Raw genomic sequence first — 24,405 nt, forward strand, 5'->3', positions numbered from 1 at the left:
TTACCTTGTTCATGTGCATTTGTCTGTATGTGATGCTTTATTTCTTATAAGTCATGTGACGGGGCAAGGCCAGATGGCTATAGAAAAGTAGTGGGAGATAGATATATTAGCTCCAGGCTAAAAAAATCCCTGGTACCAGGTTAAATGAAATGAAAGCTGCTCCAGGTCAATTAAGACACCTGGGACCAAGTAAGAACTTTCCAGAAGGCAGGGACAATGCTAGGTTGATTGGGACACCTGAAGCCAATCAGGGGCTGGCTGAAACTAGTTAAAAGCCCCCCAGTCAGTCAGGTGGGGGTGCATGTCAAGAGCTGTGGGAGGAAGTTGTGCTGTTGGAGAGACTGAGCAGTACACACCATATCAGGCACAAGGAAGGAGGCCCGGAGGTAAGGGTGAAGTGGAGCTTGAGGAAGTGAGGGCTGCTGTGGGGGAAGTAGCCCAGGGAGTTGTACATATCATGTTTCTAAAAGGTCAGCTACCATAGCTGATACTATTAGGGTCCCTGGGCTGGAGCCTGGAGTAGAGGGTGGACCCGGGCTCCCCCCTACACACCTTTCCCCCCTGATTAATCACTGAGACTGGGAGACATCAGAGACTGTGCAAGGAAGGATAACTTCTCCTCACCACCCTTGCTGGCTTATGATGAAAATGGCTCAGTAGACTGTGACCCTTGTTTATAGAGAAAGAAGGTTTATGTGGAGGGTCACAGTGAGTCTCTGAGGCTAGCGAAATCCACCAGGAAACACAGGACCCACAGAGCCAAGGACAGAGCTTTGTCACAGTCATTAGACTTGCACATTTATAATACACTGTATTTACACAGATTGCATACTTCACCATTTGCACATTCATTATATGGAGTGATAAAATACTGCTCTAAAACTCTGTGGATAGAGCAGATACATTAATTAAACCGGCTGGCCTGAAGATGTGATGGCAGACACCTGAGTTTGTATCCAGATTTGATTTTCCAGCCCCTTTGACTGGCAGAGCTCAAGCTTGCCACCAAGGTGAAAATCTCTACCTCTGGATGGAAAGAAGCCGCTTTGAGCAAGAGTGTCCCAATAGCTATCCAAGGGACTGGATAGCTAGAGAGGCAGCTACTAGCTTTCATTAGGAGCTGTAGCAAAAGTGCTGGGCAAGGGGCCAACTGCTGGAGATGGGTGGGCTAGAGGGAAACCATGGACACAATGGCAAGACATATCACTCTTCCCCTGGCTGCCCCTTCTAGCGCACACTGCATGCCCTCCTCTTTGATTCAGTGTCTCTTGACCAAGCATCCTGCGTGGCTTAAATAAACGGTACTGTACTTAACAGCAATACGATGGGGACAGAATCCTTAAAAGACGATTGTATGTTGTGTCAGAGAAGATAGCACTATGCATTATTCACACTTCAAATGCTATAGACAAGATAAAGATGAAAAAGGAATGTGTGGCATGCCAAAGACAGCTCAAATCCCATTTTCTTTATGGATTTTAACTGGTTGACTGACCAGTTTCCTACAGATCAAACCATCTCAAATGACTTTGCGTCAGAAAGACTTGTGCTTTCCCACAGAACTTCCTCAAACTTTAGATGTGAAGAAAACAAGTCAGGTACATATTAAAAAACAAACAACCCTCCCCCACTCCCCAAACACCAAAAAAACCAAACCCCAAAACAGAGATACTGTGATTTTAGCTTCTATAAGAGCTGAGGGAAGCTGTGGCAATGAATTTTGAAAAACCTTTCAACGGTCCAATAAGCATGAAAATCCATTGGCTTAAAGGGAAATAAACAACACAGTCTCTTACTAAAGATCACTGTTGATCTAAGCCAGCTCTCCAGTCCTATCTAAACCGTGTATGTTTGAAAGAGACAAACACACAGAGGGAATCATGGGTGTATGTGTGCTGTACATATGAAAGTCTATCTATCTATCTAGCGATATGAGAGGTATGTAGCCAGAAGTGCTATCTGAAAAAATGCCAAGACTATTGGAGAAGATGGATTTCCCCCCCACCAAGATAAAACAGCACTGTGTAAATATATACAACTGGGCAATGAAAGAAGAGATTTTTTAGAGTCTGGTTTATGAGATAGAAGAGGTTTCAGTTCCAGTTGGTTAATGTGCAGTTAGATTGCAGAGCGCTGAACTCAGGGGAAATAAGAAAAGGAGGACAGAGGAAGAAATTGAGTGACCTTCCTCTCTGTTGAGCTGGCAGAACCCATGAACCTAAATAGTGCCATTAATGAAAGGCTGAACCACTGCACAGGGCTGATCAATCACTGAGAACATCTAAATCAAATTCCAAGGGCTGAGCTCTTACATTTCCCAAATGTCTCCAATTGCCAGTAAATGTGATCTAGCGAAAAATTGAGTACACACCAAACAGCACCTGAATGTGATCTCAGACCCTCAAAATCCATATTCAGTAGAGTTCAGTTCAATCTCACCATACTTTAGCTAATTTGAGGTTGGACTATCATAGTCCTTACTCAGCCACTCTTACCCCCTTGCTGAGATTGCAACTCTGGCTCAGATAGGGAAAGCAAGAAATACCTGTCTAAGATTCCCTGGTGCGAGCAAATGGGTGGAGAAGGAGCCTAGAGTGCCAGGGAATGGGCAGACCCTTGGCCAAGCACACAGGAGGAAAGTAAGCTGCTCTAGGAAAGTAACTTCTTCCTCCCCACAGCCAGAGGGATCAGGAGGAAAATCTGGAAATGATTCATAAAGTGAGTGCATTATCTTCTCTGATATCAGGGTGGTGCAGCTATTCCCTGCTCCTTAATCACTGCAGATCTTGCAATGGAATGAAGAAAAGGAGTACTTGTGGCACCTTAGAGACTAACCAATTTATTTAAGGTGCCACAAGTACTCCTTTTCTTTTTGCGAATACAGACTAACACAGCTGTTACTCTGAAACCTGCAATGGAATGGAAAGGAAACCTTACATTAGATTGTAAAGATACAATGCTGCCCTTACAGAGGAATGAACCATAGTCTTCTTAACAAACAGAGCTAAGGTTTTTTTTTCCAGGAATATCCATTCAAAATCAAAAGTTAATTTTGATTTAACCATGTTTGCATGTCTGTTTGCTTTTCACAAACATTCAAATGTAGTACCACTCTACTCGGTGCTGGAGTACTATGTCCAATTTTGGTCACCACTGTATAGAAAGGATGTCTAGAGAAACTCGAAAGGATTCAGAGCTGAGTGACAAAGATGATCCAAGGGACGCAATGCAAGCCATATGAGCAAAGGCTGAAGGAACTGGGTATGTTTAGTTCGGAAAAGAGGAGATTAAGGGGGCGGGGGGAGGACATGATAGTTGTCTTCAAATACTTGAAAGGCTGCCGAAGAAAGGTTGTTCTCTCTTGCTACAGAGGGCAGGACAAGAAGCAATGGGGTCAAACTGCAGCATGGCAGATTTAGATTAAATCTCAGGAAAAACTTCCTAACTGTAAGCACAGTAGGACAATGGAACGAACTGCTCACAGCAATTGTGGATGCTCCTCACTGGAGATTTTCATAAAGAGGCTGGATAGCTGTCTTGGATGGTTTAGACACAACAAATCCTGCATCTTGGCAGGCAGTTGGACTAGATGACCCTTGAGGTCCCTTCTAACCCTCTGGTTCTACAATGTTCCAACTTTTCTCGCACAAATAATTACAAACAAACAAAATGAATTTTAAGATGGATTACTCAAATATTGGAATTATATATGTGATTGTAAAATTCATCATTCATCACAGAAGTCATCCAGTCAGAACAGAATCAACAACATGTGACTTCTGCAGCTGAATTACAACACACATTGTAAATGTTTGCCAATAAACTTTGCATAAAAATCTGCCGACCAAGAATTATTCACTGAAGAAATCCACAAATAACTTAGAATAATGAGTAAATATGAGAATTTCATAATCTGTTTGCAGACAACAGATAAACTGACAGAAAAGCAAAACTGCTGATTAAATTATTCATTGCTAATTATTCATTCAGCTCTAATAATGTCTCGATTGCATCATTAGGGAGAAATCAAAGTGCCGTTTTAATTTGGCAAGGAGCAGGGGCGGGGGAAGGAAGGGACATTAGCTGTTTGTGCTTCTATTTTTATAGATCATGTTGTGTATTTCATTTTTGTATCCTGTCCTGAATTCTGGTGACAGGCATCATCTCAAGTCTTAAGAACATTCAAAGTCCTTATATTGTGCTGTAGTCTGCCATTTATACTCCTCTTACAACAGGCTCTGCAATTTACTGCACTCCGTTTTGGCTGCACACTCTCCTCTAATAAATGTTATAGGGGATCAGTAAGCCAGTGACAGCTCTATTATTAGGGTTATGCATGCACCCGGAACAGAGTTACATGTATGCACATCGCAGCCCATCAGAAAGAGAATGTAAATGACACTCGTCCTGTCTATTTCAGGAGGGCCCAAAGAAACATGACAAACTGAGCTAGCTGGGAGCAGGAGCAGAAACATGAGAAAGTGCCTCGCTTCTTAAAGAAAAAATAATGTAAACCTCTTCAGGGCTTACCAGCTCTGCGTCACATGTTATCATTACTCCAGAAAGTGCACTGTGCGATTTTCATATTTGATTTTTTTCATAATCATAAAGCAATTATTCTTAGCTCTCATCTCTGTCATGCCACAGAATGATGAATGCAAAATGGGAAATGTTCTACAAGGAGATCTGATTGTTAAGCACTGTCTTACATTGTCAAGCAATGAGATGGAAGACCTACTGTAGCATACACTTCTGCTTCATCAGGGGTTCTGAGAAAAACAGAACCCCTGCCTGCCTTTCATATTCTTTGTCCAAGAGCCAAGCAGAGTGACAACTCCAGAAAGCTTCTCTAATTTGAAATAGTTAGGCGTTGACATCCTTGATTAACAGTGCAGCAATTCAGAGGAGACTTGACAGCTAGATGACTACAAATATCCTCTCGGAGAAACAAACAGTTCATTTACAAATTACATTCATTAGTTTGTAGGCTATTCCAACTGGAGATGGCAAAATGTAACTAATGCTGAATAACTGTGGTGGAAGTACCAATAAAACGTAAGTTTCCCTAAAATTACATCTTTAGAAATGAGTGCCCACACCGCACCCCTCAGCTCCTGCCAAACTACAGGAGAGCACAAACTTGTTATAGTCTAGAGTCTGGAGATAAATTTAATGGGACCATGAGGCAAAGAATTATAAGGTGTTCCAGCAACAAACTTACTTACATGGATTATTTCATTTAAAAAGAACGCACCCATCACCAGGTCTCTGGACTTGTGTATGCAAATTAGTATTATAGCTAATTTAACCTGATGGCAGCTTAACTCTACCAAGACTAAGCATGGAGCAATCAGGGATACAGAAGTATCCCGAAATGGCAAACCCCAATTCAAAGGGCAAGCACTATTCCTGTCAGTCAGTCAGTCAAGCATTTCAAAGGCCATTAACACTGTGGTATTGATCTTCAGCTCAGGTCTCTCTAGATGATGCTTCTAACCAGCAAATATCACTTCTATTTCACCTGCACTTGGCCCCAGACATCTCATTCTCATATACCCCAATCATGTGGCTTATTTGATCTTTCACATTCCCTCATTCCTGACCTGTATATTAATTCATAAGCTCTCATGTCAGTGACTGTGTTTCTGCCTGCAAGATGCCTGGCACACTGTGGATAAATATGGTAATACAGAAAAGAACTACTCCTAATAATGTTTTACTTGGTTGATATAAACATTGTCCCTTGAGGAGCACTATTCCTGACTGTAATTGTTCTTCTTCCAATGAGTCACTGAACCAGCTTATACTGTATCAAGGAATAAAAGTTTTAACATGTTAACGGGCTGCATCCCTGGGTCTGTATGGGTAAATCTGAGTTCACATTTTAAGTTCTAAAATTAAATTTATTTTTTTTTAAGAATGACAAAAATGAATATTCCCCACAATATAATATACCACCCGAGAAAGCGGATGATTTCCCTCACAACACCTCCAAACAAACTTTATGGCCTCTTTTATACAGCACCTTATAGCACAGACAGACAGGACAAGGGCCATCTTGACTGTGAGATGCTACAGAATGGGAGGAAGCTTGATGCATGGTCTTGCAGCAGCAGTTCCTGGATGCCATTTGGTCTTTGTGAAATAAGCATAATTTCCATTCCCTAGATGTTCTGCCAAAGGACTGCTATGCCCAAAGTAATGGACTTTATACCAAATTGGGTTATACTCCAGTTCTATGCTGGTGTAACTGCTGATTTCAAATGGAGTTACGCTCGTGTAAAACGGGAGCAACAACACAGTGAAGCCAGATTAATATTTCCCATCTTCTCCTACCATCTAATCAGATATGGCTCATGGACAGAGTGTTTAATACATTTCTTGGTACTCTTTCAATCAAATGACTTTAGCTTTTGGACGGTATACTATAGGTTTCAGAACGAACAACAAAGAGCTAAACTCAGCCTTCTTTTATTTCAGCAGGAAGCAAGTAAGTGCACAGCAACTAGCTGCTACCACGAAAGACTTCAGAGACTGAGCTGTTATGCTGACTGGCATTGCTGCTGGTCAAAGGGGAACCTCAACATTCCTATAGTGAGCTTGATGCACACATCCCATCCATTTCTAATAGAATTGCCAAGGGGGAAGAGAGAGAAGAGCAGACATTATGAACACATAGAACCAACCCACACAAAACTAAACAAAGTAAAAAACCCAGTAAGGAAGGCTGATTCATTATGTCAACTCATCAGAGGTCAGAACACCACATTTGGTAAGACATTGGCTTTTTGACATTACTGAGATTGTCTAGCCAGTGATCAGTGGACTTGCCTTGTGTCAGTTTTCTACAGACCTGTTCCAGAAAACTGAATTATTTCTGGTTCAGCAATGAAAAGAGAAGACAATAGAAGGGTCAGAGTGAGGAGAAGGCAGCTAGATAGTAACATGAACCAGTGATCAAATGCTAGCTTAGTAATAATGGTTCCCACTGCAAAGTCCTTATTTATGGCCATACTCTGCCACCCTTACTCAAATGGAGTAGTGCCTTACTCCTCAAGTAGTCCCATTGGACTACGCATATACTAAGTTACTACTCACACTGAGTAAAGGTGGCAGACTCTGTCCCTATGTGAGGAACAAGTAAGTTTTCTTCAGGATTGAGCCCTTTGCCATGCTTGGAAGGCAGCACATTGGATTACAGCCACTAAAGCAGGATATTTAACAAGATTTTTGTTGGTAATTAATAAATATAGTGGAGAGGAAGAGCTGAAAGAAAGATTTTTTAAAAATTTAAAATAGAGATACTTCTGAATCCTGGGATATTAGCAGGCCTGTAGGTTGGGGGCAAATTTTGCCCTCAGTTACATATACACGGATACAACTGTGGGAAGAATTCAACTCACAGGGCAAATTCAGATCAGGTATATCCTGATCAAAACCTGTGGAATTCTCTAGGCAAAATTCAGCCATGATGTAAACAGTGATAAGTTAGATGCTGGGTCTGATCTTCATCCCCTGATATATCCCCCTTTGTGACAGAGAGGGTTCCTCTTATGAAGGCCAATCCTTGGCTTGTGTGATGGAGGACACTGGGTGAGCACCTTGTGTTTGGGTCATTCCAAGTGTGTAATGGCCCCCATTACCAATTATAAATGAGGGCAGCTAAACCAACTAACAGGAGGGTGTAAGATTAAATACACCTCAAATCCCCTCAATTACTTTTCCTAACTGAACTCCTTTCCCTCCCGCCCCCCTTTGAAAACAAACTGGGTGCACTTTACTCTCCATTCCTATTTATCCCCTACTTTCTGACCAGCTTACACCCACTGCAAAAGTCACACAGCCATTTAAGTCACTACTGAATTTGGCCCAGAATAGGAAACATTATCCACATCTCCTTTAAACAATGTTTGCTATGTGCATGGGTTCCAATATTTGTAGTCTGGATGAATTTGGAATTAGTAACGAAGAAATTCAGTAACATTTTTGTTCAGGAAAGGCAGGATTGGAATAGACACCTTGCAGGGAGAGGATCTTAACAACAAATGCATTACACATTTCTCTAGATGTGCTATTGAAAAAGGACAGTCTTTATATGTGTAGTTGAAAACGTGGCTCAATGTATAGGAAAAAGGTAATGAACACTCTGGGAGGTTAAGGCAATAAGGAGAAAGGTCAGCAGAAACATCAGTGCAAAGGAACTCTGGTCTACGGTAATAGTAATTTATAAGGAATAATTCTAGAATGCTGAAGATTTATTTCAAAACCCTTTAAATGACTTGCCCGAGATCAAGGAGTGTGACAGAACCAGGAATAGATGGGATGAAACCCTGGGATGAAATCCTGGCCCATTGAAGTCAATGTCTGAACTCCCACTGACTTCAGTGAAGTTAGGATTTCACCAGTCTCCTGACTTAGGTGTGTGCCTTAGCTAAAAGACCATCCTCCCATCCATGCTGGTGTACATGACCCCATCCATGGTACTTCAAAAGTTTGAGAGTGAAGAGGAAATACTGCAGTTAAAATATAGATTTAATATTACATTATTTAGTTTGGCAGAATTTTACTGTCTCTCTCTATTTTACTGGGCTTTGCCTCACCTTTCAAGGTCTTCTTTTCCATGTTTTTGGCAGGTGCAAACAAAACACCAAACAAAACACCAAGACCCCTGTGTGACAGATATGGCAATGTCCTGCAAGATCCCTGAAAATTCTTATTGTATTAAATTTAAGCATCTTTGGAGTCCACTGTATTAAATGCAAAAGCTATGTATTACTGTGGGCCGGGATTGTATATAACCTTTCTCCGGTGGGAGGTGGGAAGTGTTATGAACTTCAGAGGACTGTATTGAACATTGTCCCAGATAAAAATGGACTTTTGGGACAAACAGCATCAAATGGTTTGGCTGGAGAATTTCTAGGGGGAAAATACAAATTCCCCATCACCCATTATGCAAGAACCCAACTTTTTGACAGTACACCCTGAGGAGGGGACCATTGTCTGCTGATTACCTGCTCCCAGAGTCTCAAGAACCAAGGCCCTACCTTTACAGTGGAAAGACTAACCTACTCCTGGGGGTGCTGCTAGGTCTGAGCAAAGGATGTAATGAACTTAGGCACAGAAAAACACTCTGTGGGATTTGAAGGATTTATGCCTGCCAGAGCCATGGTTGGAGTTGGAGGGGTGATCTCTTGTAAGGTTATTAGTATAGGTGTAGGTTCTTTTATTATTTTAAATATATTTTTTCTGTAATGCTTTCACCTTAAGAATAAATGCACTTGCTTATTAAAAGGCCTGTGGTAACTTGTAGCTGCTGGCAACTACAACTGTTCATAGCCTTTGGAGAGAAAGTAAAGGACAGACGCTGGCCTGTTTAGGCAGTCTGGCTCACTGGGAATATCACAGTGTAGGTAGGGAGCCTGTGCAGCCTGGAAAACCCTTGGTGAGAAGAGAGAGGGATGTGGCTCTCTACCCAAGAGAGTTGACAGCTGAGGAACTACGAGCCTAGAGTCTGTGCCATTGGGTGGACCAGCAGGGGGAAATACATGTGCAGTTGCCCTCAACTGTGACACCTTGTTTTAAAAATGATGATAGATGTGTAAATCCTAGAAACAATGCTGTTCAATTCTGGAACACGCATCTCTTGGCAAGAGTCTTCTAGTATGTGGCATCATATTTACCTGTTCAGTTTCTAGCCAAACAATCTACCAGCCTGTGGTAGAGAAAGGTGGAGAATATATGAGAAATGGAGCTACAGAGGTAAGAATGGGACAATAGAGGCTTTGGCTTCTTATGACAGAGGATTACTATTACAATCTGTACCAAGAGTAAGTATGGACATGCAGCTTCACCTCATCTCCCCTATTATCTGAGTATTTGTATGGGTGTATGCCTGGGAGGTAATAGTAATTTCTTAATAGGAATAAGTAACGACAGTCAATGCATTTCTATGAGTTGCTGCCCTACTCAGCAAGTTAAATTACCCAACTTGATATATGAAATACACCCAATGATTACAATAACTCCTACAAATACACAAGTGTGTCATGTCTTGTACTTAAATACAGTAGATCAGACTCTTTTTCTAACAGTGTATTCCAAGGAAAGTGGTATAGCACGACACATGCTTGGTATTGTGTGGCAGTGAACTTTGATATTCAGTGTCTCTTTGATTCCTCTGAATACACTGTGATGACTAGGAGGCATTCCACAATATGCGCCAAACTGGTGAGCTGTCCCTAAAAGGAATCCAAAGGACATAAAAGTCAAAAAGAAGATATTAATGCCCGAGCTTGCCATAGACCTTGTCTAATGCAGACTTCAGAAGCTAATAACATTTATTATTTTATGTCTCTGTAGCCTCTGTCTGCCTCAGGAGTCCCAGAGAACTTCAACAACTAACATATATACACACAGCTGGACTTTGGGACCCAGAAACCTTGTAGCCATAGGCCCTTCATGAAAAGTAAAGGGAAATTTTTAAAAAGTAAGAGTCTGAGCCAAAGCCCATGGAAAGCAATGGGAGTCCGTCCATGGACTTTGGATCATGCCCTTAATCCATAACACCTTTCCTTGTGAAGACAGCTTTTAAAAATAACTTGATACAAAGTGACCACCAACGTAAAAAGGAACAAGCAGCTGGGTTCTGCTGTTGCATCATGAGCTGAGAGAAATCAAAGATTCTCCTCCCCTTCCCCATATAAACACTGTCTGTGTAGAACAAGCCAGTTACATTTGAGTTGTACACAAAAACATCACCTCTCTGACCCACCCAAGATTCTTAGGTTGGACATGGGGATAGTGAACATAAGAACGGCCATACTGGGTCAGATGAAAGGTTCATCTAGCCCAGTAGCCAGTGGCCAATGCCAGGTGCCCCAGAGGGAATGAACAGAACAGGTAATCGTCAAGTGATCCATCCCCTGTTGCCCATTCCCACCTTCTGGCAAACAGAGGCTATGGACACCATCCCTGCCCATCCTAGCTAATAGCCATTGATGGACCTATCCTCCATGAACGTATCTAGTTCTTTTTTGAACCTGTTATAGTCTTGGCCTTCACAACATTCGCTGGCAAGGAATTCCAAAGGTGCATTGTGTGAAAATGGTATAATAATGGTGCACAGGAATTGGCTGTATTTGGGATGGGATAATAACAAAAACTGATTCACAGGCTTGCCTGTTCATACCAAATCCTGGTTTGTTAAGGGCTTGATGTTGCAAGAAGCTGGGCACTTTGGCTCCACCAAAGGACTTAAGCACATATTTAAGTCACAGGAGATGCTCAACGTTTCACAGGTTTAGGCCCTTAAAAACTGGCATATATCTTACCTGGAATGGTTAGAAAACCATGCAATCTGATCCAACTGGAATTGACTTATTTTCTCTCTTTTCTCCTATAACTGTCACATGCAACTTACTGACCTGTGCTAACTGGCACAAAGCAGGACAGCTGTTTTCCACTCCTACTCAAAGTTCCTGGAGTCTCAAGGTTATTATTTTGATTAGACTGACAATTGGTGGACAAATTGTCTTGCGGTTAGCTCATAGGATTAGGAGTCAAGAGACCTTAGTTCACTTCCTACCTCTGCCACAGGCTGTCTGCCTCACCTTGGGTAAACTACTTCATCTCTCTGTACTTCAGTTTCCTCATCATCCGTAATAACACTTAGCGTATGTCACAAGGGGATTGTGAAGCTTAATTAATGTTTGGAAAACACATTGAAAGTTAATCGATTGAAGGTGCTATAGAAGTGAATTATCATTAATTGGTCAGTCTGATAGTACATTGTAATTGTCATAACTAGAGATTCCTGGGCAAACTATTGAGGAGGCTCGTGAGGCTAGTGGAGGAAGACAGCTGTATTTGTACTCAGCGATGCTTGCAGAATGACATAAACAAGGTCAAGAACAAGGATCGCTGCTGACTAGACTATGAGCATCATTTTGTAACTTTTGTTTTAGTAGTTTGGCATTTTGTTGATTTGTTACAATACTTTTTTTCCATCTGTAGACAGAGAATAGAACTTTTGATCACACAATTAATGCCTTGTTGTGACTACTCCAAAATAAAGCTGTCAGTAATGTCCAATTCTCATCAGGCTAAATTTCAACTCCAAAAGCCTTAAATCAAAGTTGATTACATGTTGGCCAAAGATAGAGAGAAACTACAGGCTGCAAATATTGCATTTCCATTTCTGGACTCTTTGAAACGTTGCCTCGTATTGCAGCCTATTTATTAGAGTAAGGCCTAGAACAGAATATATATTAGTTCACTGCTAGAGAAGAATGGTACATTGTTCATAGTTTATTATCCCTGTGGGTATCATAATGACTTTCTACCTGTATTAAATCCCTATGTTTTGGTAATGAAATGCATGCTCTTGTGCCCTAATGAGCACTTGAACATAATTTATAATCAAATGTTATGAATTTGCAATTTGCAACATTTCCCATCGCAACACATAAGTACTCTTAATATATATTCCAAGTTCTAACTACCTTTACGGATGGATCAATCACTCATCTTAATATTGGCCAAATCTTCAGCTATAGGGATAAAATGGAACCCAAACAGAAATGGGTCTCAGTCATACCCCTCAACAGGAATACACGCAAACAGTGGGAATTTGAAATAGGTCTGACAAAATCACTTCTGTAGTTTACACACACGAGGAATTCCCCATTCCTATTTACGTGGTAGTGGATAAAGGGCTTTGCCACTTACTTTTGGCCAGATTCTGCCACCCTAACCCTGACATTATGGATGATCTATAGTTGAAATACATTTGGATTGCTGGCTTGTCCTCCCTTGTACCCTAAAAAGGGCAGGTTTGGTTTTTTGGCATCTGAATCTTGTAGTGCGGCCACAGGGTGGATAAATTGTATTTTAAATAATGGTGTTATTGGATAAAATGAGACAAAGAAAGAGATTGTGTGACTCCATAAGGATTCCAAAGCCCATAAGCATACTTCTTGTGCTGATTTCCAAATTTATCCATGGAGAGAAAGCATTAGCAGTTTGTGATATATTTCTTCAGAATTCTGCTGGACTGCATATTAGCCTTTCCCCATTTAGGGTTACAGATACATTATCTAGAACTACAGCATGCTATCAACCTCCCTTTTGACTCCTGTCTGAGAGAAAAGAGGTTCTCAGGGTGTGTAAAATGCTACTTTCTTGATGTGAAAGTTCTCATTCTTTACACAAGGGATGAAATCCTGGCACTATTAAAGTCAATGAGAGTACTCCGATCAATTTCAACAGGGTCGGAATTTCACCCAAGTCAGTTATTTCATTGGAGTGATGTCCACACATTAACAACATGGAAAGAGTTTCCTTCCCAGGATTTGGAATTCTAGCATGACTCTATTCTATATACATTCTAAGATTGCCCCCATCACTGCAGCATCTGAGAGCTTTCCACTAGCACATGAAGTAATGTGACTAACATCTGTCACATCTGGTTCATTCTTTCACTCATCTCCCCAATCAGCATTTTGATTCAAAATAGCTGATTATGTACAATAGTCAATAGAAGTATGTGGTTGATTTATGACCTCTGTTTATTAAAATGAAAACACTTGTTTGACAAGACTGCAAGCTGTTGGGTTTTAATTTTAAGATTTGTTTTATCTATTGGTGCCATCATATAGTTACTAGTTCCAAGATTCAATACAATCTTGGGATGAATGGAAAAGGGGTATAGGCAATTAGCAGGTTAGAGAACCCAAGATGAAGCACATAAGAGCCAGGTCCACAACATTCTTGTTCAAGGAGACCTGGCGATGCAACCAATTTCCAGAGGAGATAAAGTGAATCTAGCATCTAACCATATTTAGGAAACACTGCAAAACCCTCCTCTCTGTAAGGGCTGTTTCTTCATAAGAGTGACACACTTAACTCTAACACCTACTTCCGCTCAAATGATCCCAGCCATCAATCAACAAAAAATAAATGCTGTAACAAATCAACTTAAAAATAAAAAGCTTATTAACAAAATCTAAAGCAAAACCCCTATCCCAAACAAAGTGTTAACCCTGTGAAGGGAAAAAGTGACAGAAATCCCATGAAGTCCACTAGGGACTTCTCTATGGCTAAGATTTTATTATAGAATCATAGAAATGTAGGGCTGGAAGGAACCTCAAGAAGCTATCTAGTACAGCTCTCCACACAGAGGCAGAACCAAGTAAACATAGACCATCCCTGACAGGAGTTTGTCCAACCTGTTCTTAAAAACCTCCAGCTATGGGGATTCTACAATTTCCGTGGGAAGCCTATTCCAGAGCTTAACTACCCTTATAGTTGGAAAGGTTTCCATAATATCTAACCTAAATCTCCCATGCTGCAGATTAAGCTCATTACTTCTTTTCCTACCTTCAATGGAAATGGAAAACAAATGATTGCAGTCCTCTTTATAACAGCCCTTAACATATTTGAAGACTTATCAGTCTTCTTGTCTCAAGACTAAACATGCCCAGTTTTTTAAACCTTTCCTAAGGTCAGTTTTTCTGTTCCTTTTGTCATGTTTGTTGCTCTCCTCTGGACTGTCTCCAGTTTGTCCCCAGCTTTCCTAAAGTGGGGCATCCAGAACTGGACACAGTACTCCAAGCTCAGGCCTTACAAGTGCTGAGGAGAGTGGGACAGTGTCTTACGTACAACACTCCTTCACCCCAGAATGATATTAGACTTTTTTCACAATTGCATCACATTGTTGACTCATTCAATTTCTCTGTTATTGTTTATATTAATTGGGTTGAGTATCTGGTCACCATTAACCCTTTTAGTGAAGATTGAAGCAAAATAGGCATCAGCCTTCTTGATGTCATCAGTTATTAGCTCTCCTTCTCCACTAAGTAGAGGACCTACACTTTCCTTCATCTCTCTCTTACTCCTAATGTATTTAAGAACCACTTTTTATTGCAAAAAGAAAAGGAGTACTTGTGGCACCTTAGAGACTAACCAATTTATTTGAGCATGAGCTTTCGTGAGCTACAGCTCACTTCATCGGATGCATACCGTGGAAACTGCAGCAGACTTTATATATACACAGAGAATATGAAACAATACCTCCTCCCACCCCACTGTCCTGCTGGTAGGGACAGTGGGGTGGGAGGAGGTATTGTTTCATATTCTCTGTGTATATATAAAGTCTGCTGCAGTTTCCACGGTATGCATCCGATGAAGTGAGCTGTAGCTCACGAAAGCTCATGCTCAAATAAATTGGTTAGTCTCTAAGGTGCCACAAGTACTCCTTTTCTTTTTGCAAATACAGACTAACACGGCTGTTACTCTGAAACTTTTTATTGCTTTTTTCCCCCTTGCTAGGTGTGACTCATTTTGTTCCTTAGCCTTTCTTATTTTGTCTCTACATGCTTATGCTGGTCTTTTGTCCTCCTCCTTAGCAATTTGTCCATGTTTCATTTTTTGGTAGGATTCCTTTTTGATTTTCAGGTCAATAAAGAGCTCCTGTTGGAGCCTCTTACTACTCTTTCCAACTTTCCTTTGCATCGGGATAGTTTGCAGTTGTGTCTTTAATATTGTCTTCATGAGAAACTGCCAGCTCTTGTGAACTCCTTTTCCCCTTATATTCTCTTCTTATAGGATCTTAGCTACCAGTTCTGAGTCTGTTAAAATCTGAAATCTATCATTTCATGACCACTTTCACCCAAATTGCCTTCCACCTTCAGATTTGCTATGAATTCCTCCCTGTAGGTCAGAATCAAATGTAAAATAATTGTCCTCTTGGTTACTTCCTCCACTTTCTGAAACAAAAAGCTGTCCCCAAAACATTCCAAGAATTTATTGGAAATATTTTGTTTTGCTATATTTGCTTTTCCAAGAGATATCTAGGTAGTTAAAGCCCTCCACCACCATTAACCACCAGGTCTTGTGTTATGGATATTTCTGTTATTTGTCCATTACCTACTCCTGATTTTGTGGTCCACAGTAGACCCCACCAGGATGTCATACCTGTTTTATGTTTACACAGAGACTTTCTACTAGTCTACCTCTCACCTCCTTCTGGACCACAGAACAGGTGTATATATTCTTGATGTATAATGCAACACCTCCTCCTTTTTGTATGCTGCCTGTCCTTCCTGAAAAAGCTATACACCTCCATACCAGCATTCCAGTCATAAGACTTATCCCAAGTCTTAGTGATGCCAATTAAGTCTGAATTTAGCTTATGTTCCAATACTTCCAGATCTTTTTGTTTATTCCCCATACTGCTTGCAGTTGTGTATAGATATCTAAAATGTTGAACAGATTCTCCCAGTGATTTCCCACTTGTTGCTGTTATGACCCTATTGTAATTTTCCATGTTCCCCACAAATCTAGCCCTCTGTGAAAGTCACCTTTTATAGGGAAGGCTCTCAGATACTATGGTAATGGGCAGCAGTAAAAAACATCAAGATAGAGAGTTGTTTTCTTGTTTGCATTTTTAAAGATATAAACAATCATAAGATGTTTCTGTCTGTAATCTCTGCTGCAGCTGCCTACCCATTATTATGCATATCCTTTCTGTATTGTTAAGGATTTGAAAACACCTGGTGGCAAACCTTGATTAACATACTATTTGGGAGGTCCTTTTATGCTGCTTTTCTAACCCCAACAGAATGAAGTTCTTTAGATCAAGGATTTAATTGTCTAAGTGCTTGGTGCTGTACAATATCCAAAATTAGAGAATGCTTTTTCCCTAAAGAGGTGAAACTCAAGAAAACAAATACTGGATGTACTAGGAACATAGAGGAGAGTTTTTTTTATTTCTATTAGCTAACTTCACCAGATAGATATTATTTATTTGAAAAAAATCAAAGATAGAACTGAAATAAAACCTTGAGAAATAAAGCTGGACATACTTATCACACAACAAAACAAAAACAATTAATGGACTAATAAAGGCTATTGCTGGTGTACCATTAAAAGCTCTGATTTAGGAATTGTTGCCTCTGTTCCCAACTTTGCCTCTGTGTGACCTTGTGTTTTTCACTTACCCTATCTGTAAAATAGGGATAATACTTATATACATGTAAATGGTCTTGAAAAAAGTGCTACCTAATTATAGAGGGAGGCAGTGTAGCCTCATGGATAAAGAACTGGTCTGGGACTCAAGACCTGGGTTCTATTGCTGGCTCTGCAACTAGTCTGCTGGGTGACCTTAGTCAAGTCACTTCACACATCTGTTCCTTGGTTTCCTCATCTGTAAAATTGGGATAATGATACTAACCTCCTTTGTAAGGCAGTTTGAGATCTAATGATAAGAGCTGGGTAGTATTATTATATAAGTCTTATGATCTGGGGGACCTGACTTATGATTTTTTAATGCTTGGGTTGGCAACACTTCAGTACATTTGTATTGACCCAGGGTGACAATGCACACAGTTCAACTCTCCTCAGAATGTCTTATTCCTGATGTGATGGGGAGGAGAGGGAGTTTGAGCTATGAGATTTTATATATTAAAGACTAAATCAGCAACACTATGCAGCAAAATATTTAGACAAAAATCAATCCCTTGACTAAGTGAATTATGTATATATAATATACCAAAAATCATCTCTTCGATATGCACACTGAATAGAAGACCAATATCATTAAAAGGAAGACCTCAAAGATTTAAAATTATAGACTTGGAAAATTTAATAAACTAAATTAAAATGATATTATTGAACATCTAACATCATGCGCATATGTTAAATGGGACCTCCTAAACACCCTCCCATCACCTAATCACATCACTCTTGAAATCCTGCTAGCAATTCTGGATGAGATTCAAAACCATCACCAGAGTTTAGCATGTTTGTCTTTGTGACTTATTACTTCTACAATTATAGGGTTTGAGTCTTCTGTCACTGTGGACTAAATCAAGAGAATCAAGTTAACGGAATTACAGCAGCGTAAAGAAAACGGGTTAGAGGAAATGGGCCAGATCATGTCCTCTTATATATTTTGTAAGCAAAAGGATGTGGAATATAAAAGGATTTACTTAATGTACCACCTTTGTTTAAATATCTATATCTATATTGCCCATGATCAAATTTGTTTTGAATTAGAATCAACATATTTAAATATTTAAAACAGCCACTGGGATAGAGTCCCTCTCAAGAGTGAATCCAAAATGACAGAACTAATGAATAGGTCCTTGAGTGGTTTAGGTTGCATTTATGCATACCTAATCTGGTTAAGACAGATTTATTAGGCAAAGGTTGTTGTAAGTGAACCTGTGGTTTTTCCAAGTGGGAAGGAATGCCACACTGGGGACCAGCAAGGAGTCTTTTTTCTAGTACAGAGAAGCAGTAGAAGGAAGGCAACAGAGGGACATTGGAAAAAACATGCAGGACAAAATTATATTCTGCACAATTTAAACCAAGAAAATACCCATACAGAAAAAATGGTTTGCATTTGAAAACCAGGGTTGTTTTTTTTTTTTTTGTTCTTTGGTCTGTATTGTCCAGATAACTGGTGTCTTGTTAAATGTATCTCATATATCCTAACACACAAAAGTGATGCCAAAATAAAAATATTACAGGATAGATTCAGCCCTATGCTTTGCGAGGAGACCTTGGAAGGCACTGAAAAGATGAGGGAGGGTGACTGAAGCACAGGGCATCTCCAGGAAGCCAGCCAGAATTTCTCCAAAGAGCTCCCTGACAACACGTAACAAACCACTGGCTACATTACTTGGGAAGAGGCTACAGCATACTTCCCCTTCTGTATGTCCTCAACTCTGTTAGCAGGCAGAAGGGAGGGGAAACCATGTTCCTGGACTCACTAGAGTTGGGTGACATTTTTCAACTGAAAACTTTTCTCCAGCAAAAAACAAAATAAAAATAAAAATGCAGATTCAGCTACACCACAATATTTTGCAAATTGGTGTGAATTTTGCCAAATGGTTTTGGTTGGAGAAACAAAAACAACTTTTCCAAAACAAATAATTTTGAAAAAAAACCCAAAACATTTTGTTTTGACATATCCTACATGAAATGTTTTGATTTTTCAGTTAAAAATGACTGTTTCAAATGTCCTTTAATTTTCTTTTAAAAATTAAAAAACACATTTTAAAAGCTCAGAGTTGAAATGTAATGTTATGTTTGACCCCAAATTGTTTTCTTTCTTTGAGATTCACCAAAAAAATTCCTTTTTGGTTCAAAGTTGTTGGGGGTTTTTGGTTTGGTTTTGTGTTGTTTTTTTAATTGCCAGTGAACTGAAAAATCTGGTATTCACCCAAATATAGTACTAACCCTGCCCCACTTCAGACACTTAGTATCCATGGGATAGCTAGGAGTGAACGCTCCCTGTTTGGACTCTAGACAACCACTCAGCCAGTGGGGCTGGACCTAGGGGTGCCGTCCCACCCCCTATTTTGAAGTAGTAACAACACCAAGAACATATAAAAACAATGTGGAGTCCTTGTGGCACCTTAGAGACTAACAAATTTATTTGGGCATAAGCTTTCGTGGGTTAGAACCCACTTCATCGGATGCATGGAGTGAAAAATACAGGAGCAGGTATAAATACATTGGTTGGGTCATTACAAAATGACCAGTGGTTGGGTCATTACAAAACCTAAACTTAATTTCCCCAATACTAATTTCTCCCTACTGTTACTCACACCTTCTTGTCAACTGTCTGTAATGGGCCACTCTCTTATCACTTCAAAAGTTATTTTTCCTCCCTTGGTATCCTGCTGTTAAACGATTTATCTCGGTAGACTGACCTCAGACTTGGTAAAGCAACCCCCATCCTTTCATGTATTTATACCTGCTCCTGTATTTTCACACCATGCATTTGATGAAGTGGGTTCTAACCCACGAAAGCTTATGCCCAAATAAATTGGTTAGTCTCTAAGGTGCCACAAGGACTCCTCGTTATTTTTGCTGATACAGACTAAACACAGCTACCACTCTGAAACCTGTCACCAAGTACATAGTTTCCATCATCAGCACCTCCACTATAATAATTGTTCCAGCACCCCTGCACTCAAAACTCCTTATGTCCCTCTTTCTCTTAAGCACAAAAGCTGGTCAGAGTCTGACATTAAGAACAATACATAACTATGTTATTCTAACACATCCTGAATTTTTTTAACAGGTGTTCTGTAGAATGACATGCTACTAGCCATATAGTACGTCACAGCTCCCAAATGGTCTGATTTATAAGAAACTTGTCCACTTGCAGAGGTGATTACCCATATTCTTTACTGATGTCCTTCCCCCTTCTCCCCAGATGCAAAAGGCACCATGCAGACCACCATGAACCACATTATTGGACTAACCCCTGAGAAGCAGTAATGTTATTTTCTCTCCTTTAAAATTAGCTTCTTGAAACAGAATCCATACACAGTTCAGTATCCCAGTGTTTTCTCCTTTTGCTTTAGAGAAACTGCTAGTTAATCTTGCAAGTTGCCATTGCCATTTACATTATTGCTGGCATAGTATTTATATGTTTAAAAAACTGAGTTAGAAACTGAACATTTGTATATGTCTTTAAGTAGCAGGAAGATCACTCTTTGATGTAAACAATGTTTCCTGTTTGTTTTGCTTTAATGAAGTGTATATCACAAACATGAAGGGAAGGGAGGAGGTACAACCCTATTTCAACTCCATCCACAATCCTAAACCCCACCTACAATTCCCCAGTATGTTTTCTCCCACTAAAATAGCTAATGTTAACATTTAAATAATCGTCATTAGATTTCAGAGAGTTTGGAGTAAAACAAATCCTGGTCCCCTCCCAATTATTTGGTGCAAAGCAGTTATGTACCTCCTCCATTGCTCCAGCCTCTTTCTCACTCAGAAAGGCATGTTATGTTCACTTCAGTATATGTGCAAAAAGTACACAGGGCCAAAGACAGGGGAGGACTTGTATTAGACAGTGTGCTGCCCCCTTCAGACAGTGGCTGATCAGCAGGAGTTGGCACGGAGAGATAATGCTGCAAGCAGGAATTGTTTTGGGGAGGTTCTATGGCCTGTGCTAGACAGGAGGTCAGTCTAGATGACCCTTTTGGCCTTCCATTCTGTGGGAGGAAAAAAACAAAAACGTTGAAACTTGAAGTTAATTTTCAGAGTTAAAAAAATATCCAAGCAATTCTGAGCAAATCAATTTTGATTTGACTATCTCTAAAGACAAACAAGAACAGAGCAACATAAATTCAGTTTCCGAATTAAATGAGCGGCAGGTCTGATCAAATCAAGGCCATTCTATATAATGCTTTGCCTGGTTCTTATGCCATATATTCTCAATTATATATACTCTGCCTTAAAAATGAACATATGCAACAAGGTCAAGTGGAAAGGTAGATCTATGTATTCATGAGGTTACTCTTAAAATTCACATTGTTCTTGCCAAACAAAGTACGAAAACCTTAATGAAAGCATCCAAACAAGTTGGCACCCGGTTTTGTTAAATCAATCTGCCTTTCACGAAGTAGTGACTGAACATATTTTTTCCCCCTTGCTCTGATACAGATAAACCTGAAAAAAAATTGCAATTGCAAAAAGGTAACAATGTTTTGATGGTGGCAGAGCTACTTCATTGCACATTGCTAAATCAAATTAGGGGCCCTGGGCTTCCTTTGCTTCTGAACATTACTTAAGAAGTTTAAAATAAAAGACATTGCATACATAAATGCACCAACAGTGAGTGGTGGAGTGCAGCTGTGTTTTACGCAAACCGACTCGGTATTTGCTTTCCCCCTCTGCTTCAAGCGTCATATCCTTAATTCTCCAACCTCTACTATCATAGAATCATAGAATATCAGGGTTGGAAGGGACCTCAGGAGGTCATCTAGTCCAACCCCCTGCTCAAAAGCAGGACCCATCCCCAATTAAATCATCCCAGCCAAGGTTTTACTATGTGGAGCCACAAAGCACAATCTCACATGGAATCTCTCTCTTAAACCAAAGCCCATGGGGAGATGATGTATCAACCAGGCAAGGTACTAACAAGCTTCAATAGGACTTCATTTTCAAAGTGGAAACCTCTTTACCAAGCTGCTGCTGCACCCTCTGTAGCTTTCTCCCAGCCTCTCAACTCCTCCCCCCTCCTTCCTGTTTCCTGTCCTTTCTGACTCCCAACAGCCAGTGCTCCCATTCTAATAATTACAAGCAGCATCTAAACACCACATTCCCTCCTCTCAAGAAACTTTCTCAATTAAAATAAACATTAATTGTTCTAACCACAGCAACAAATATGAAACAAGACACTATACTGTTGGCAGAAACATTACACTGAAAACACTGTAGATACTACATAACAGTCTCTAGTCCAGACAGGTGGTCGTCTGGGTCTGACAGGCCGTCTCTCAAGCCTCGGTTCCAGTGCAATGTCTTGTTGTGTTGGTACTACGGTGAAGTCATCCAATGCAGACTGGGTGTTGGCATAATCTCCTCTTGGTGCATAGGCAGGTGCAATATAAGAAGCATTCCATACCACCCATCAGAAAGTCGATAGGTGTAAGGTCCCTTCTTCTCTATGATTTTAAGAGACGCTGTGAATTTATGGTCCCCTTTGCGTAAAATTCCAGGTTTTTGTATTCTAATGAAGGAACCACACTCGAACTTTGGTTCCTTAGCACCCCGCCGCTTGTCTGTGAAAGCCTTAGACTTTGCTCAGTTCTGTTCAACTGTTTTTCTCACATCATCCTCATTTGGGGCATCAGGTCGTGCCTTTAATAATCCAGCAATGTTCAGTTTAGTATTCATCTGTTTCCCATGCAGTAACTCTGCGGGTGATCTTTGCGTTATTGCATGTCATGTAGCCCGGTATGCTTGCAAGAAATCAGTTGTGAAGGGTATCCATAATCGCCCTTCCAGTTTAGCCGTTTCCAAACTCTTTCAAACTTCTGTTAAACCGTTCGATTTCTCCATTGGCTTGAGGGTAATATAGGGATGACTTTCTGTGTAAAATGTTCCTCTGTGCTAGAAAAGTTTCAAACTCCAGGGAAGTATATTGACTACCATTATCTGAAACCAGTTCTTTGGAGTTACCTTCCCTGCTAAAAACTGAAGAGAGGAACTTAATTACTGTAGCAGAAGAGATATGCTATGTAAGCACTACCTCAGGCCATTTACTGAAATAGTCTATTAGAGTGATGGCATAACGGCAGTCAATTGGAGCAGGATCAAAGGGTCCTACAATGTCAATTGCCACTTTTTCCCCCACACAGATTCAGGAAGAGAAACAGGCTGTAATGGAGGGGTACATGTCACTGCTGTCTTATCATGCATTTGGCAAATGACACAGGATTTGATGAGTGCTTCAGTTTGAGAGTCCATCCCTGGCCACCAATACAGATCCCGTAGTCATTGTTTGGTTCCAACAATTCCTTGATGAATATCGTGTGCCAAGTGTTTGAGTTTTGACTGTAATTCTTCTGGAACAAGTAGCCGGTGTGTACCTCGTAGCACATAGCCATCAAACAAAGAAAGTTGATCCCGAACTCTAAAATAAGACCCACTTTTGCTGCCAAGGTTTTTAGGGTGACTGGGCCATCTCTTTGTCAGAAAATCCCATAGTTTTTGTTGAATTGGACACGCTGAACAAGCAGCTTGAAATTGTTCTCTTGTAACTGCAGTGAGAGTGCTTGTAATAAGCACAACCACTACATCCTCATCCTCCGGTGGACCATCTGGTGAAGGCAAAGGCAGGCGAGAAAGGCAATCAGCAACCACATTTTGGTTTCCAGGCTTATATTCATAATTGACAGAGAGTAGTCTTGCAGACCAATCGGGCAATACGGTATCCTGCTCTTCCCAGTCCTTTCGTGGTGAGCAATGTCGTCAAAGGGCTGTGGTCTGTGTGCAACTTGAACGTGCGGCCCCACAGGTAAGTTCTCCATTTTTCTGTAGCCCAGACACAAGCAAGTGCTTCTTTTTCGACTATAGAATATTTTATCTCAGCATTACTTAGTGTCCTTGAAACAAATGCAACAGTCCTCTCTGTTTTTTCCTCATGCAGTTGTGTGAGAACAGCCCCAAGTCCATAATCAGAAGCATCAGTAGTTACAATTGTAGGCAATGCAGGATTGAATAGTGCCAGTACTGGACTATGTACAATCAAGTCTTTCACTGTTTCAAAACTAGCTTGTGCATCCGTTGTCCACACTAAGGTTGAATTTCTCTATAGTAATTCCTGTAACGGTTCAATGACAGAAGCATAATTGGGAATGGATTTTGCATACCAGGAGGTAAGACCCAAGAAGGAACGTAAGGTTTGCAAATCTGTTGGAGGAGGAGCTTTTGAAATTGCCAGGATATGATCTGGATCAGGTTTTAGTCCAGCCTGTGAAATTGTATGCCCCAGAAAGGAGAGTTCAGTTTGTCTAAATTTGCATTTGGACCTATTGAGCTGGAGGCCTGCTGTGCTGATGCAGTTTAGTACAGACTGCAGGTTATTGTCATGCT

Source organism: Eretmochelys imbricata, chromosome 5 (assembly GCF_965152235.1).
Source record: "Eretmochelys imbricata isolate rEreImb1 chromosome 5, rEreImb1.hap1, whole genome shotgun sequence".
NCBI classification, from domain to species: domain Eukaryota; kingdom Metazoa; phylum Chordata; order Testudines; family Cheloniidae; genus Eretmochelys; species Eretmochelys imbricata.